The sequence below is a fragment of the Triticum dicoccoides genome, chromosome 4A (genome assembly GCF_002162155.2).
Source record: "Triticum dicoccoides isolate Atlit2015 ecotype Zavitan chromosome 4A, WEW_v2.0, whole genome shotgun sequence".
Taxonomy (NCBI): Eukaryota; Viridiplantae; Streptophyta; class Magnoliopsida; order Poales; family Poaceae; genus Triticum; species Triticum dicoccoides.
In genome coordinates this window covers 330023902-330042096 of record NC_041386.1, presented here as the reverse complement: position 1 = coordinate 330042096, position 18195 = coordinate 330023902, and positions in this window count along the sequence as shown.

The window sequence follows — 18195 nt, the reverse complement described above, 5'->3', positions numbered from 1 at the left end:
GGGGGTTCCGGTAACCCCTCCGCCACTCCGGTTTTATCCGAAACTATCCAAAACACTTCCGGTGTCCGAATACATGGTCCAATATATCAATTTTATGTCTCAACCATTTTGTGACTCCTTGTCATGTCCGTGATGTCATCCGGAACTCTGAACAACCTTCGGTACATCAAATCACATAACTCATAATACAAATCATCATCGAACATTAAGCGTGCGGACCCTACGGGTTCGAGAACAATGTAGACATGACCGAGACACGTCTCCGGTCAATAACCAATAGTGGAACCTAGATGCTCATATTGGTTCCTACGTATTCTACGAAGCCCTTTATCGGTCAAACTGCATAACAACATACGTTGTTCCCTTTGTCATCGGTATGTTACTTGCCCGAGATTCGATCATCGGTATCATCATACCTAGTTCAATCTCGTTACCGGCAAGTCTCTTTACTCGTTCCGTAATGCATCATCCGGCAAGTAACCCATTAGTCACTTTGATTGCAAGGCTTATAGTGATGAGCACTACTGGGAGGGCCCAGAGATACCTCTCCGAAACACGGAGTGACAAATCCTATTCTCAATCTATGCCAACTCAACAAACACCATCAGAGACACCTGTAGAGCATCTTTATAATCACACAGTTACGTTGTGACATTTGATAGCACACTAAGTGTTCCTCCAGTATTCGGGAGTTGCATAATCTCATAGTCATAGGAACATGTATAAGTTATGAAGAAAGCAATAGCAATAAACTAAATGGTCATAGTGCTAAGCTAACGGATGGGTCTTGTCCATCACATCATTTTCTAATGATGTGAGCTCGTTCATCAAGTGACAACACATGTATATGGCTAGGAAACTTAACCATCTCGTTCATCATTAGCTTCCTCACTAATTGGTGTAGGACTCACTGGAACTGATTTCTGTGATGAACTACTTTCCAATAAGGGAGAAGGTACATTTACCTCATCAAGTTCTACTTTCCTCCCACTCACTTCTTTCGAGAGAAACTCCTTCTCTAGAAAGGATCTATTCTTAGCAAGGAATATATTGCCTTCGGATCTATGATAGAAGGTGTACCCAACAGTCTCCTTTGGGTATCCTATGAAGACACATTTCTCCTATTTGGGTTTGAGCATATCAGGTTGAAGCGTTTTCACATAAGCATCACAGCCCCAAAGTTTAAGAAACGACAACTTGGTTTTTTTTCCAAACCACAGTTCATATGGTGTCGTGTCAACGGATTTCGATGGTGCCCTATTTAACATGAATGTAGCCGTCTCTAAAGCATAACCTCAAAACGATAGCGGTAAATCAGTAAGAGACATAATAGATCGCACCATATCTAATAAAGTGCGGCTACGACGGACACACCATTACACTGTGGTGTTCCAGGTGGCGTGAGTTGCGAAACTATTCTGTGTTGTTTCAAATGAAGACCAAACTCATAACTCAAATATTCATCTCCACGATCAGATCGTAGAAACTTAATTTTCTTGTTACGATGATTTTCCACTTCACTCTGAAATTCTCTGAACTTTTCAAATGTTTCATAGTTTTGTTTCATCAAGTAGATATACCCATATCTGCTCAAATCATCTGTGATGGTTGGAAAATAACGATACCCGCTGCGAGCATCAACACTCATCAGACCGCATACATTAGTATGTATTATTTACAATAAGTCTGTTGCTTGTTCCATTGTTCCGGAGAATGGAGTCTTAGTCATCTTGCCCATGAGGCATGGTTCGCAAGCATCAAGTGATTCATAATCAAGTGATTCCAAAAGCCCATTAGCATGGAGTTTCTTCATGCGCTTTACACCAATATGACCTAAACGGCCGTGCCACAAATAAGTTACACTATAATTATTAAACTTATATCTTTTGGCTTCAATACTATGAATATGTGTATCACTACTATCGAGATTCAATAAAAATAGACCACTCATCAAGGGTGCATGACCATAAAAGATATTACTCATATAAATAGAACAACCATTATTCTCTGATTTATATGAATAACCGTCTCGCATCAAACAAGATCTAGATATAATGTTCATACTTAACGCTGGCACCAAATAACAATTATTCAGGTCTAAAACTAATCCCAAAGGTAGATGTAGAGGTAGCATGCCGACCGCGGTCACATCCACTTTGGAACCATTTTCCACGTGCTTCGTCACGTCGTCCTTAGCCAATCTTCGCTTAATCCGTAGCCCCTGTTTTGAGTTGCAAATATTAGCAACAGAACCAGTATAAAGTACCCAGGTGCTACTGCGAGCATTAGTAAGGTACACATCAATAACATGTATATCAAATATACCTTTCACTTTGCCATCCTTCTTATCCGCCAAATACTTGGGGCAGTTCTGCTTCCAGTGACCAGTCCCTTTGCAGTAGAAGCACTCAGTCTTAGGCTTAGGTCCAGACTTGGGCTTCTTCACATAAGCAGCAACTTGCTTGCCGTTCTTCTTGAAGTTCCCCTTCTTCCCTTTGCCCTTCTTCTTGAAACTAGTGGTCTTGTTGACCATCAACACTTGATGTTCCTTCTTGATTTCTACCTCCACAGCCTTTAGCATTGCGAAGAGCTCGGGAATTGTCTTATCCATCCCTTGCATATTATAGTTCATCACGCAACTTCTGTAGCTTAGTGGCAGTGATTGAAGAACTCTGTCAATGACACTATCATCAGGAAGATTAACTCCCAGTTGAGTCAAGTGGTTGTGGTACCCAGACATTCTGAGTATATGTTCACTGACGGAACTATTCTCCTCCATCTTGCAGTTGTAGAACTTATTGGAGACTTCATATCTCTCAATCCGGGCATTTGCTTGAAACAATAACTTCAACTCCTGGAACATCTCATATGCTCCATGATGTTGAAAACATCGTTGAAGTCCCGATTCTAAGCCGTAAAGCATGGCACACTGAACTATCAAGTAGTCATCAACTTTGCTCTGCTAGACATTCATAACATCTGGAGTAGCTCCTGTAGCGGGGTTTGCACCTAGCGGTGCTTCCAGGACGCAATTCTTCTATGCAGCAATGCGGATAATCCTCAAGTTACGGACCCAGTCAGTGTAGTTGCTACCATCATCTTTCAACTTATTCTCGAGGAACACATTAAAATTCAAAGGAACAGTAGCACGGGCCATTTATCTAAAACAACATAGACATGCAAAATACTATCAGGTACTAAGTTCATGATAAATTAAAGTTCAATTAATCATATTACTTAAGAACTCCCACTTAGATAGACATCCCTCTAGTCATCTAAATGATCACGTGATCCATATCAACTGAACCATGTCCGATCATCACGTGAGATGGAGAAGTTTTCAATGGTGAACATCACTATGTTGATCATATCTACTATATGATTCACGCTCAACCTTTCGGTCTCATTGTTCCGAGGCCATATTTGCATATGGTAGGCTCGTCAAGTTTAACATGAGTATTCTGCTTATGCAAAATTGGCTTGCACCCATTGTATGTGAACATAGAGCTTATCATATCCGATCATCACATGGTGTCTCGGCACGACGAACTGTAGCAATGGTGCATACTCAGGGAGAACACTTATACCTTGAAATTTAGTGAGAGATCATCTTATAATACTACCGCCGAACTAAGCAAAATAAGATGCATAAAAAGATAACATTCATATGCAATCAAATAAGTGATATGATATGGCCATCATCATCTTGTGCCTTTGATCTCCATCTCCAAAGCACCGTCATGATCACCATCATCACCGGCTTGACACCTTGATCTCCATCGAAGCATCGTTTTCGTCTCGCCAACTATTGCTTCTACGACTATCGCTACCGCTTAGTGATAAAGTAAAGCAATTACATGGCGATTGCATTTCATACAATAAAGCGACAACCATATGGCTCCTGCCAGTTGCCGATAACTGTTATAGAACATGATCATCTCATACAAAAATTTATATATCATCACGTCTTGACCATATCACATCACAGCAAGCCCTGCAAAAACAAGTTAGACGTCCTCTACTTTGTTATTGCAAGTTTTATGTGGCTGCTACGGGCTTCTAGCAAGAACTGTTCTTACCTACGCATCAAAACCACAACAGTTTTTCGTCAAGTGTGCTGTTTTAACCGTCAACAAGGACCAGGCGTAGTCACACTCGACTCAACTAAAGTTGGAGAAACAGACACCCACTAGCCACCTATGTGCGAAGCATGGCGGTAGAACCAGTCTCATGAACGCGGTCATGTAATGTCGGTCTACACTGCTTCATCCAACAATACCGCCGAATCAAAGTATGACATGCTAGTAAGCAGTATGACTATTATCGCCCACAACTCTTTGTGTTCTACACGTGCATATAACATCTACGCATAGACCTGGCTCGGATGCCACTGTTGGGGAATGCGGTATTTCAAAAAATTTACCTACAATCACGCAAGATCTATCTAGGAGATGCATAACAATGAGAGGGGAGAGTGTGTCTACGTACCCTCGTAGACCGAAAGCGGAAGCGTTTAGTAATGTGGTTGATGTAGTCGAACGTCTTTGCGATCCAACCGATAAAGTACCGAACGCATGACACCTCCGTGATCTACACATGTTCAGCTCGGTGATGTCCCTCGAACTCTTGATCCAATTGAGACCGAGGGAGAGTTTCGTCAGCACGATGGTGTGTAGACGGTGATAATGAAGTTACCGATGCAGGGCTTCGCCTAAGCACTACGACAATATGACCGAGGTGTAAAACTGTGGAGGGGGCACCGCACACGGCTAAAGATCAACTTGTGTGTCTATGGGGTGCCCCCTCCCCCGTATATAAAGGAGGGGAGGAGGAGGCCGGACGGCCCTAGAGGGCGCGCCCAAGGGGGGAGTCCTACTCCAAGTAGGAATCGGCTCCCCCCTTTCCTAGTCCAAGTAGGAGAAGAAGGAAGGAGAGGGAGAGGGAGAGGGAGAGGGAAAGAGGGGCTGCGCCCCCTCCCCTTTTCCGATTCGGACTCCCCTTGGGGGGGCACCTCTTGGCTGCTGCCCTCTCTCTCCCCTAAGGCCCATTACTTCCCCGGGGGGTTTTGGTTTTATCCGAAACTATCCGGAACACGTTCGGTGTCTGAATAACATGGTACAATATATCAATCTTTATGTCTAGACCATTTCGAGACTCCTCGTCATGTTCGTGATCTCATCCGGGACTCCGAATAACCTTCGGTACATCAAATCACATAACTCATAATACAAATCGTCATCGAATGTGAAGCGTGCGGACCCTACGGGTTCGAGAACTATGTAGACATGACCGATACACATCTCCGGTCAATAACCAATAGAGGAATCTAGATTCTCATATTGGTTCCTACATATTCTATGAAGATCTTTATCGGTCAAACCGCATAACAACATACATTGTTCCCTTTGTCATCGGTATTTTACTTGCCCAAGATTCGATCGTCGGTATCATCGTACCTAGTTCAATCTCGTTACCGGCAAGTCCCTTTACTCGTTCCATAATGCATGATCCCACAACTAACTCATTAGTCACTTTGCTTGCAAGGCTTATAGTGATGAGCATTACCGAGAGGGCCTAGAGATACCTCTCCGAAACACGGAGTGATAAATCCTATTCTCGATCTATGCCAACTCAACAAACACCATCGGATTCACCTGTAGAGCATCTTTATAATAACCCAGTTACGTTGTGACATTTGATAGCACACTTAGTGTTCCTCCGGTATTCAGGAGTTGCATAATCTCATAGTCATAGGAACATGTATAAGTTATGAAGAAAGCAATAGCAATAAACTAAACGATCATAGTGCTAAGCTAACAGATGGGTCTTTTCCATCACATCATTCTCTAATGATGTGATCTCGTTCATCAAAATGATAACACATGTATATGGCTAGGAAATTTAACCATCTTTGATTAACGAGCTAGTCTAGTAGAGGCATACTAGGGATACTCTGTTTGTCTATGTATTCACAAATGTACTAAGTTTCTAGTTAATACAATTCTAGCATGAATAATAAACATTTATCATGATATAAGGAAATATAAATAACAACTTTATTATTGCCTCTAGGGCATATTTCCTTCAAAGTTGAGCACCCATGAATTCACATCTTCAACATTTCTAGTGATGTGCAATGTGGCATAGAACTAAAGAATGAGTTCTTCATTCCAGTCGCAGATGTCAGTGCAGAAGTTGAGTAGCCCAGCGTCATAAAGAACACTGAGGACTGGGGAGAACATGGAAGAGACTCCATATCCACTGAGGACTAGTTTGATGGCATGCTAGATACAGGAACAAGATCAATTGGGTTTGCAAAAGAGCTCGTCAAAGTCTTCACTTTCTTCGGAGCTGAAGACTTTGAGGTTGTAGATGCTTTCCTCTTTTTCACTGCTGCCTTCTCCGCAGCTTTGGTCTTCTTCGCTTCTGATGCAGAAGGAAGCTTGATACTTTTCATCCTCGATGACTTTGCAGGAGGAGCATAGGAAATAGGTTCAATTTCTTCAGGCGCAACTGATGCAGTTGGCCTGGCATGTTTAGATTCTTCAGGCACAGTAGCAGATGCTTCAACTAGCTTGGTTTGTTCTTCATGCGCAACATTGGAGGTTGCCCTAGCAGTTTCTTCATAGGTTGGAATTTCTTCAGCAGCCCTGGTGCTTTAATTTTCTTCAACAGCCTAATTTTCATTAGTTGTGCTTGCATTCTCTTCAGTAGGCTAAGCAGATGTCTCAGCCTAAGGAATTTCATGTTGCGATGAAGCTGCAACATTTGGAGTAAATGTCTTGGTCAGCTTGATAAATCTGACTTTGGCACCTAGCCAATCAGCATAGTATCTGTCAAATTCATCATTGAGTCCCTTGATTTCTGTTTGCAAAGCTACAAGTTCATCAGGAGATAACTTCAGAATATTATTCTTCAAAAGCGCTCCTTTTTGTACAGAGATTTCTTGACTTTCCTCCCCTGTTGAAATTTCCATTTTTCTTCATCAATAAAGGTCGTCAACACATGACCTTGACCAGGAGTGAGGTTTAGCTCAAGCAAAGGAGTATTGGGGTCCTTGTGCCATAGGTCGATGAAGTGAAGGATCAATTTTGGATCCAGCATGAGTGGCACTGTGCTACCTTTGGCTCTAGCGGCCCTTTGCTGCTTGTCTTTGATGATTTCAGCTAATTCTTCATCATCAGCTTCGTCTTCACTAGACGATACTTGAAAGGCAAATTGCTTCTTGTGAGGACTTGGCCTTGTGCCTCATCCATCAGTTTCCTTTTTCTTCAGCAAGGTTGGGCCTGTCGAAGACTGTGGAGGAGCTGAAGAACTTGCCGAAGCTCCTAAAGCAATAGAGATTCCAGTGGTCCTTTGGCAAGAGGCAAGATGCGCAGGTGCCGAGGACTTCACAGCAGTTGCTAAGGATTTTGCAGAGGGGGCTGGAGCTTCTTTTGAAGAAGTAGCTTGAGGCACAAGTTGTGAGGGCTTTGAGGAGCTTGGTCGTGAGGGCATTCCAGCTGAAGAACTGGGCTTGCCAGCTTGTTTCTTAGGCATGGCCTTCTTCGGCTTGGTAGTAGAGGCCTCAATAGCGACAGTAGCAAAGTCTTCATTGAATTTCTTCACTGTTTCTTTGGCCATTTTGGCCAACTTAGCTTGCTGCTTGGCCCACTCCTTGGGAAAATCTTCACCACTTTTGATTCTAGTGGGATCCGCTTCTTGGCCTGGTGCCAATGGAGGTCTTGGGCATGGAGGGTGTACGACGAATTTCTTCATGTACTTAGGAGTCACATATCTGTACTCCCTCCATTCTCTGGCCCATCTCCTCTCTATCCTCTGAATGCGCACTTTGCACTCAGTCTTTGCCTCCTTGCCATGAATTGCTTCATTAGGGGTATAGTACCTTGCATAGATATCATCAGGGATTTCGAAAGCAGTATTCAGTTCTGGTCTCTTTCCTCCCTTCTGAGGTCTTTTACCATCAACCATTTTCTTCACTTGAGGATTTTGAACAATTGAATTTTCTGACGAGTCATGCAATTTGTCTTAAAGGAACGCTGCAAATGAGTTAAGTTGATGAGAACCTAGAGATTCAGCAGCGTGCATGTGTACTTGTGAACAGAGTATAGGTGCGAAGAATTTGGAGATTTCATATGCATTCTCAGAAGTTTTTCAAAAGAATCAAGTTTGAGGAATTTGACCAGGGGTGTCTTGAGGAATTTCACTAAGCGTTCTTGACTTAGGTTCCAGAGTTGTATAGATTGAAAATCCACACAATTGAGGAATCCTAAAGAAAAACATGGCTTAGAGAAAACAAATCAAGAATAGATGCAATTGTGGTGTTTAATGGAAAGAAAATTGAAGAATAAACACCTTTTGAAGATTTTGTGGAAATCATCAGAATCAACAAGGGCAGTAAAAACATATTTTATTTACCCTTGACGAAGAACACGATGAACTAGGAGTTGAAGTTGAGAAGCTCGTCCGTTCAGATCTTCCACGCCCTAACTTGGCGGCGGAAGACAGCTACAGCGGTGGCGGAGTGAAGATTTCCGCGGCCGGCGCGAGTACGATGGTGATTAGGTAGAGGCAGTGAAGCTCTTCCTCACCGGCGATGATGGAAGGTAGCGGCGGCGCTAGGTCAGAAAGCTCAAGCGAGGGGAGTGAGATCGAGTGGAGTAAATGAGGTCTGAGGAGGGCGAGGGGTATTTATAGCCGAGGTGAAAAACTGCTCGTGTGGGGAAAATGGAAGAATGTGCCCCTGACCCTTCTCATCCTAGTGAGATGTGTCACCCACGTATTGTGAAGTGGAGATCATGTTAGATCCAGGGTGAATAGATAAGTCATATGATGGGATGCGGAATGGTTTGAGCGGCCAAAGCCAAAAATTTAGATAAGAATATTTTAATATTCCGTTCACAAATTCTTCAGCTGACAAGGACACAGTGAAGGTTTTGAACGGGTTTCAAATAGAACACACATGAAGAATTTGTGAATAGTTGGGTTGAGTTTAGCATAGAGGGGGACGGGTTCGATCACATTCACTGAGGTAAAAAGTCAACTTGAAGAATTAGCAATAAGTGAATGCTGTAGAGGACTGAAAACTCAAATATATATATATATATATATACTTTTCGAAGTTGAAGAATTTGAACAACTGAGGAATTTGAAAAAAATGAAGAAAAACTCAGATTGAAGATTTTCAACTTTTGTTGGTGGCGTGACCCACCGTATAAGAATGATGATTTCAGACGTCGCGTACAATTGTCGTAGAGATCTGAGAATCAAATTCTTTGTTGATTTCTTCCAACTTAGAGGGTTTGTCTTCATTGATTGAAGAAAAATGTTACTTCGTGTGTCGCACATCTAAGTCATCAATTTTGCATAAGTGTTAGGATGTGTGTCCTTTTCAAAGAACATTCGAAGATTCTAATATATTTAGCTCACACCGCAACTTGCTAAGTCTCTTCTCATCCAAGAGCTTTGTGAAGATATCGGCTAGCTGTTCTTCAGTCTTCACGTGCTCGATAGAGATGTCGCCCTTTAACAGATGATCTCGAAGAAAATGATGACGAATCTGGATGTGCTTTGTCTTCGAGTGCTGAACTGGGTTTTGAGCAATCTTGATGGCACTCTCATTGTCACAGAAGAGTGCCACATTCTTCTCATTGATTCCATAGTCCTTGAGGGTTTGCTTCATCCATAGCAATTGAGCACAACACAAACCAGCAGCGATGTACTCAACGTCAGCAGTAGAGAGATACACATTTCTGCTTCTTCGAGGACCAATAGATGAAAGATCGTCCGAGGAAATGGCATGTGCCTGATGTTGACTTGCGATCCACATGATCACCGGCATATTCAGAGTCAGAATATCCAATGAGATCAAAAGCCAAGCTCTTGGGATACCATAATCCAAGTGTTGGAGTGTGAGCTAGATATCGAAGAATATGCTTCACAGCCTTATGGTGTGATTCCTTCGGTGTATCTTGAAAACGGGCACACATGCAAACACTAAGCATAATATCTGGCCTAGATGCACATAGATACAATAAAGAGCCAATCATGGAGCGGTATACCTTTTGATAGAAGTCTATACCATTTTCATCTATGCATAGATGGTCATTGGTGGGCATAGGGATTTTGACGTCTTTGCAATCTTGCATGCTGAATTTCCTCAACACATCCTTGAGGTATTTCTCTTGTGATATGAAGATGATGTTTCGTTGCTGACAAATTTGAAGACCTAAGAAGAATTTCAATTCTCGCATCATAGACATTTGATAATCCTCACTCATCATATACGCAAATTCGTCACTGTAATGTTGGTTAGTATAGCCAAAAATGATATCATCAACATATATTTGGCACACGAATAATTCATCATCATAGGTTTTGGTGAAAAGAGTTGGGTCAAGTGAACCGGGTTTGAAGCCTTTATTCAAGAGGACTTCCTTCAAAGTATCATACCACACCCGAGGGTCATGCTTGAGGCCATAGAGGGCCTTATTGAGTCTGAAGACTTTGTCAGGATGCTTAGGATCTTCAAAACCCGAGGGTTGAGCAACATACACTTATTCCTCAAGCTTACCATTGAGGAATGCAGTTTCACATCCATTTGATATAAGATGATATTATGATGGTTAGCATAAGCAAGCAATATGTGAATAGCCTCAAGTTTGGCAACAGGTGCAAAAGTTTCATCGAAATCAATTCCTTCAACCTATGTGTAGCCTTGAGCTACAAGACGAGCCTTATTCCTCACCACAAGGTCATTTTCATCTTGCTTGTTGCGGTAGATCCATTTGATACCGATGATATTGTGCTTGCGTGGGTCTGGTCGCTTGACAAGTTCCTAGACATTGTTGACCTCGAATTGATGTAATTCCTCTTACATCGCTTGAATCCACTCAGGCTCTAGAAATGTGTCATCAACTTTGGTGGGCTCTCTGATAGAGACAAAAGCAAAGTACGCACAAAAGTTAGAAAAATGAGAAGCCCTTGAGCGTGTGAGAGGACCTGTTGCATTGATGTCATCGATGATTTTCTCGATCTGCACTTCATTTGCAACGCGAGGATGGGCAGGTTGACGATGTTGAGAGGGCTCAACATTTTCTTCAGAGCCATTTTCTTCAGGTGCACCAACATGATGTTCTTCACGTTCTGGAATGACTTCTTTAACAGATTCTTTGGTAGGAATGACATCCTCAGTAGCCTTGAACTTGATGGATTCCTCAGGTGACATTTCATCTAGCACAAGAGGTAGGTGCATGTGACGCCTCGAGACCATTGCGCCAGGTGTCTTCCAGTTATTTGCTGTTGTTGTCTTGTCATTTGCTTGCGTGTTGCATCTTGCCATGTCATCATCCGCATTGCATTTGCATGTTTTCAAAACTTGCATCCGTCCGGGTTCCCCCAGTTCTTTTTGTTGTCCGTTCTGGGCCCAGACACACTTGCACGCGCCCGCGGCACGTCCAAAATATTATTTTATAAGTGGCCGGAAAATGTTCTCGGAATGGGTTGAAAGTTGGCATGCGGTGTTTTTGTGTTGTCAGTAGGCCGCCTGCCAAATTTTACCGCATTCGGAATCCGTCTGATGCCCCAATGGTTAACTATAGCGACATTATAGTCGGTTAAACGTTGGACGTTTTCGGTCTCCGGAAACAGTCGTCGGGTCTGTCTCTCTTCTCTCCTCTCAGCCCTAGGCTTTCTGCATAGCCCACTACCACTCACCGCCAGGCCCAACCTAACCTCTCTCGTCAGCCCGAGGCCCTCCTCGCGCGTGCGTCCGAAAGCTGCCCTGGACCCGACCCGGGCAGTCGTCACTGTTGGATTCGGATCATCCCCTAACATCTACAAAACATCTCTGTTTTTCTTTTTGGTCTCCCTAGCCTATTTATCTCGAGCGTCCGATCTAAATCGGAGGGACCGGATTAGCCCCTAACCTAAACCACTCACTATATAAATCTGAGCAAACCGTAAAAATTAGGACCCTTGTCCCATCCCGCCACCGCCAGTCCTCTTTCACCTCGGGATCCATCCCGATCCATCCCCACCCTACCAGCTAGCTGCAGCCACCACCTGCCCAAATCCCCTCGCAACCCACCATCCTCTAGTGCCTCCCGTTCGTCCTCCGCTCCCAACCAACGAGTGCCCGAGGCCGCCTCCGACCTGCGCCACCCCTGGAGCCCCGCACCCGGGGCCCTGCCTTCTCCTCGTCTGCGCCGACCAAAGCCAGCAGGGCCACCTTCCTATTCTCCTATCTTCCTCCTTTTTACTCTCTTCTCTCCCTCACGCTATCTCCCTGTCTCTTTGTTGCCTCGAACAGGTGAGCACCTGAAGCCATGGACGACCTCGAGCTCTTCCCCGCCGCCATCGTTCGATCTCCCATGCCCGGATCCGTCTGTCCTCCACTCACTGAACCTTGCCGCCGCCTGGCCTACTCTGCGCCCAGCCTGCGGCGCCAAGGAGATGCCACTGCATCGGACCCCGACGAGCCCGCGCCAAGTCCCTGTCTCGCTGGAAAGAGTCATCGCGCCATCCCTTTCCTCTGGCCCGAGCAGAGCTCCGCCTCCGCTCGATCTGCTAACCTCCAACTAGGCCTGGCCCCGTGCCCTGGGTCCTACCAGGAACCGGCTCCTCGTCATGAAGACCTCTCGGATCCGCGCCGTCAAGACCTCTCGGATCCGCGCCGTCGCCTCGCGATGCCCCGCCTTCGCAAGTCCCGCTGCCGCCTGCTTCCTCTCATCAGAGACGAACGAGCACTCGCAGGCGCGTTGACCAGCGCCAGCGTGTGGGTCGTGCCCAGCTCCACTGTCGAGCCGGCCCAGCCTCTCTAAGGCCCAAGACCCATCCCCTCTGCTGCACCGCACGCCGAAGCCCATCCGATGGCCAGATCTGGCCCAGCGAAGTGAGGACGCGCCCAGCCTCCCCTGTGCACTGTTGGGCCAGCCAGCAGATTCGGCCCAGTGTAGCTTTTTTCAGATATGTGAATTTGTCTATTTTCCAGAGAACGTTGTTTTACAGAAAAGTCCCTAAACTTCATGCATATAATAACTCTTTAACCGTGCATCGTATTAAAATGAATTATATATGAAATGTGACTAGAATTTCATCTAGTTTCATAATATCCAAGATTCATCCATGTTTGAAATGTTTAAAATGTTGTTTGTTTAAATTTCCTTAAATAACTTGTTAAAATGCTTTAATTCATAACTTAATAACCGCAGCTCGGTTTTTAAATAATTTTTATATGTAAATGGGGTAGAAAAATGCCTAGTTTAACATGGTGGCTTTACTTTGCATGTTTAATAACTCTAAAATTGTGTTTAGGGAAGAACAGTACCAAATTCTTAATTTGCACATGAGGATTTTCCGGACTTGTTGTTTGTTGTTCTGGCCTCATTTAAACTTGCCTAGATAGGTAGTATTCATTTGCTTCACCCCTTGCCATGCTAAGAACATTTAATATTGTTGGGTACATATACGAGATCGAACTAAATAACTTAAATGTGGTGTTCCATCAATATGCAACTTGTTGCATATTGAGCTCCACTTAATTTGTAGTATTGTTTGTGCACTTTGCCATGCCATTCTTCATTAAACCGGACATGCATCATACTTGGTTGTGCATCATGCCATGTATATGTGATGGTTGTTTACTATGTTGTTTGCTTCTTTCCGGTGTTTCTTCTTCGGGTTAGTTCCGATAACATCGTGTTTGTGAGGATCCGTTCGACTACGTCCATTTGTCTTCTTCATGGACTCATTCTTCTTCCTTGGGGGATTTTAGGCAAGATGATCATACCCTCGAAATCACTTCTATCTTTGCTTGCTAGCTGGTCGCTCTTTTGCTATGCCGCGATACCTACCACTTGCTATATCATGCCTCCCATATTGCCATGTCAAGCCTCTAACCCACCTTTCCTAGCAAACCGTTGTTTGGCTATGTTACTGCATTGCTCAGCCCCTCTTATAGCGTTGCTAGTTTCAGGTGAAGATGGAGTTTGTTCCATGTTGGAACATGGATATGTTGGGATATCACAATATCTCTTATTTTATTTAATGCACTTATATACTTGGTAAAGGGTGGAAGGCTCAGCCTTATACCTGGTGTTTTGTTCCACTCTTGTCGCCCTAGTTTCCGTCATACCGGTGTTATGTTCCTTGATTTTTGCATTCCTTACACGGTTGGGTGTTATGGGGACCCCTTAACAGTTCACTTTGAATAAAACTCCTCCAGCAAGGCCCAACCTTGGTTTTACCATTTGCCTCACCACCACCTACTTTTCCCTTGGGAGTCGCTCTCCTGAGGGTCATCTTTATTTTAACTCCCTCGAGCCAGTGCTTGTCTATGTGTTGGTCCGAACCGGGCAGCCTGCGAGGCCACCTCGGGGAAACTCGAGGGCTGGTTTTACTCGTAGCTTGACCTATCCGGTGTTGCCCTGAGAACGAGATATGTGCAGCTCCTATCGGGATGTCGGCACATCGAGCGGCTTTGCTGGTCTTGTTTTACCATTGTCGAAGCGTCTTGTAACCGGGATTCGGAGCCTGATCGGGTCTTCCTGGGAGAAGGAATATCCTTCGTTGACCGTGAGAGCTTTTGATGGACTAAGTTGGGACACCCCTGCAGGGTTTGAACTTTCGAAAGCCATGCCCGCGGTTATGGGAAGATGGGAATTTGTTAATATCAGGTTGTAGAAAACTTGAAATCTAACTTAATTAAAAGGCATCAACCGCGTGTGTAGCCGTGATGGTCTCTTCTCGGCGGAGTCCGGGAAGTGAACACGGTCTCGTGTTATGCTTGAACGTAAGTAGTTTCAGGATCACTTGTTGATCACTTCTAGTTCACGACCGTTGCATTGCTTCTCTTCTCGCTCTTATTTGCGTAAGTTAGCCACCATATATGCTTAGTGCTTGCAGTAGCTCCACCTCACTACCCCTTTCCTACCCATAAGCTTAAATAGTCTTGATCTCGCGGGTGTGAGATTGCTGAGTCCTGGTGGCTCACGGATACTTCCAAACAGTTGCAGGTGCATGATACCAGTGCAGATGACGTAGCTGAGCTCAAGTGGGAGCTCGATGAAGATCGTGTTCGTTGTGTTGTTTCGTTTCCAGTTGATCAGTAGTGGAGCCCAGTCGGGGCGATCGGGGATCTACCATTAGGGGTTGTCTTTTTTTATTTTGGTTCCGTAGTCGGACCTTGATTGTATTGTGGGTGATGTAATGCTATATTTATTTATTGTGTGAAGTGGCGATTGTAAGCCAACTCTGTATCCCTTTCTTTTTCAGTACATGGAAGGTGTAAAGATTACCCCTCTTGCGACATGCCTACAATGCGGTTATGCCTCTAAGTCGTGCTCCGACACATGGGAGATATAGCCGCATCGTGGGTGTTACAAGTTGGTAATCACAGCCATCCCCGACTTAGGAGCCCCTGCTTGATCGAATCGATGGCCTTGTTGAGTCTAGAAGAAAATGTTTTGAGTCTTAGGATTATATATATATCGGAGAGTAGGATTCTTTTTACTCCTTAGTCCCTTCGTCGCTCTGGTGAGGCCTCCTGACGTAGAAGTTTTGACTCTTCTCTCCTTAAATTTCACAATTTTTTTAGGATCACGTGGGTATCTTGGAAACGTTCCGATGGTTCTGTGACGAGAACATTGTTCTTGGTGCCTCCTTACATTTAGGGGTTGTGGCGGTGTCCCGGGGAGTTGAGCTCCGAGGTGTTGTCGTCACAATTTTATCATTGCAGTTCTGGAATACCTGAGTTTCGCCGACATCAAAAATCTCTTTTATGTAGTTGTTGGTGAGATAACCTCGATGCCACCCAGTACTGGGGCAGGAGTTCGGGAGTATTGCCATAACTCGTATAACGGATACTTTTCGAATGTTGAGGTAAATGATTTTCGAAGGTTTCTTGGTTATGTGTGGAAGGATGGATACATCTGGATGTAGGATTTGTTAGTTTTGGGTGAGATATTATGCTTCCCCTGTATCCCCAACACCTGATTGCATAACCAGAAAGTTTCGGGAGTTTATAAGTGGGAATTCAAGTAGCTCCTAGGATATCTTTCCGACAGATGCATGATATGAGATTGGGGTTCAACGTCTAGTGGTCCGCCTATCCACGGTTGGTTTTACAGTGGTCTCGTTGTGTCTTAAAGAGTCCTTGGCTATGCTGACTCGAGGAAGCTTCGTATGTCATGTGCACTGCCTTGTACATGATGGTGCTATACGATCGAGCCCGTGTTGGCCCCACCACGAAAACTTCGGACGAAATCTCTATCATATGTTTGTTCCGGCTTATTTTGCAAGCCAATCCTTTGTTTTTGTTTTCAGTTGTGGTATTCGAGTTGCTTCGAAGTCAAGTGTTGATTCCATACCTTTCCTAAGTGGTGTTCTCACACTTCTTTGTGAATACTAATCCTTCTTATTTATCGAGATTGTCATCCCAATTCTATTTCCAACCGGTGCGCTTCTCTTCGAGATGATCCCATCATTCTCCCCATCCGCAAGATTAATTCTAAGCCTTCTCAACGGTGTTTGTTTCATCCGTCCCCAAGTTGCCTTTGTTTTCCTGCCCTCCCACCTTTTTTCTTCAAGGATTCATATTTCTTAATCAAGTATCCTTTTATTGATGGGACGTCTTTCCATTCTTTTCCGTCAATGTTTTTATCCGGTGTTTCTCAGGAAGATACTAAGGAAGCGTCAAGTTTGTCACTCTTCACTCGTTTTCTTCTCCGATGGATCCAAGTCAAGCTTTGTTGATCATATCCTTTCCTTGTTTCAAGTGCTTTCTTATGCCGGTGCAGCTCTTAATCATCCACTTCTCGCTATTTAATTGTTTCGGAGTGTTCAAGATATCCCGAAGATTCATGTTTCCACGCTGCATTCGTTCAAACTCTTTCGAGATTGTCATCTCATTCAAGAAACTTAATTCTATCGGCGCAATCTCTCGTTTAAATCGTTCAACGTTGTTTCTTTTGAGTGGGCCCAAACCATAGGTCTTTTTCCAGGATCTTACCTGACTCTTCAAATTCTTTCCGGAGTTATTCTCAAATCTTTCATAGTTTGACGTAAGAGTGAGTTATCATCAGTCAAATGCCTTTCTCCAAGATCTGTCAAATTCTTATCACCGTTGGTTCAACCTTTAAATTCGTCATCCCGAAGTATCTCAACAATTCTTGGTGGTGCTTCTCATCGTCGTTCTCAACATTTGAAGACCGAAGAAGAGTTTTTCCTCCATATCTTGCTCCATTCTCTTCAAGATTCGTGATTCTAGCTTGTTGCCATCCTCTCATAATTGTTTTCGATTGTGAGAATTCTTTTCACCCATCCGGAGTATTTCAGGAGTCTTTTCAGTTTGATTCTCCTAAGTCCATCATCTCAAAATTATTCATTCTCAGTTTTCATCTCTCTTTCTCTAAATCTTACCGGTGCATCATGCAATATCCTCTAATCAGTTCATGATCTCTTCGTTCATTTGTATCTATATCTTCTCAAGCACCTTCGTTCATTTGCTAATTCTTCCTGGTGTTTCTTTATCTTTTCTTTGCTCATTTTCAATTCTTACGGTGGTTTTCTCAAGATTCTATTCCATGGTTATCATATCAATTCATTCGTTCTTTCAAATCCTAACGGTGGTTCGTTGAAGTCTTTTCTCAAGTTTGTGCTATATCTATCTTAATCCTTTATCCGAGAATAAGTAGTATGCTAAATTCGTTGCTTGTCATCAATCTAAATTGGTGAAGGATACGCATGACATAATTCTTATTCTTGCTTCATCCAAGTGATTGATTCATTCTTCCGGAGTTTGTTCATGATGAGTAAATTCTCGGTTCAAGTGAGTCATCTTTCTTTTCCGGAGTTCCAAGTTTCCACTTTATCTCGTTTCAAAGCTTCATTCAATCATTGCAAGGCTTCAATCTTATTCTTTTTCATCCTTCACTTCTTTTTGATCATTCTTTTATTACCGGAGTTTCTTCATGGAGTTTCTACGTGGTGGTTCGTCAAGGATTCTTTTCATTCTGCAATTATTCTTCAAGATTTCTCTTGAAGCAATGATCCGCCAAGCTATACTCTCAAATAAACATGGTGCTAAACACATGTTTTGTTTTGAGGAGTTCAAGCCTTCTTCTTCTTGCATTTTGAAGTGCAATTCTTTCATATCTCATCTTTTGAGGTGGTGTTATGTCACTGTTGATAATTCCC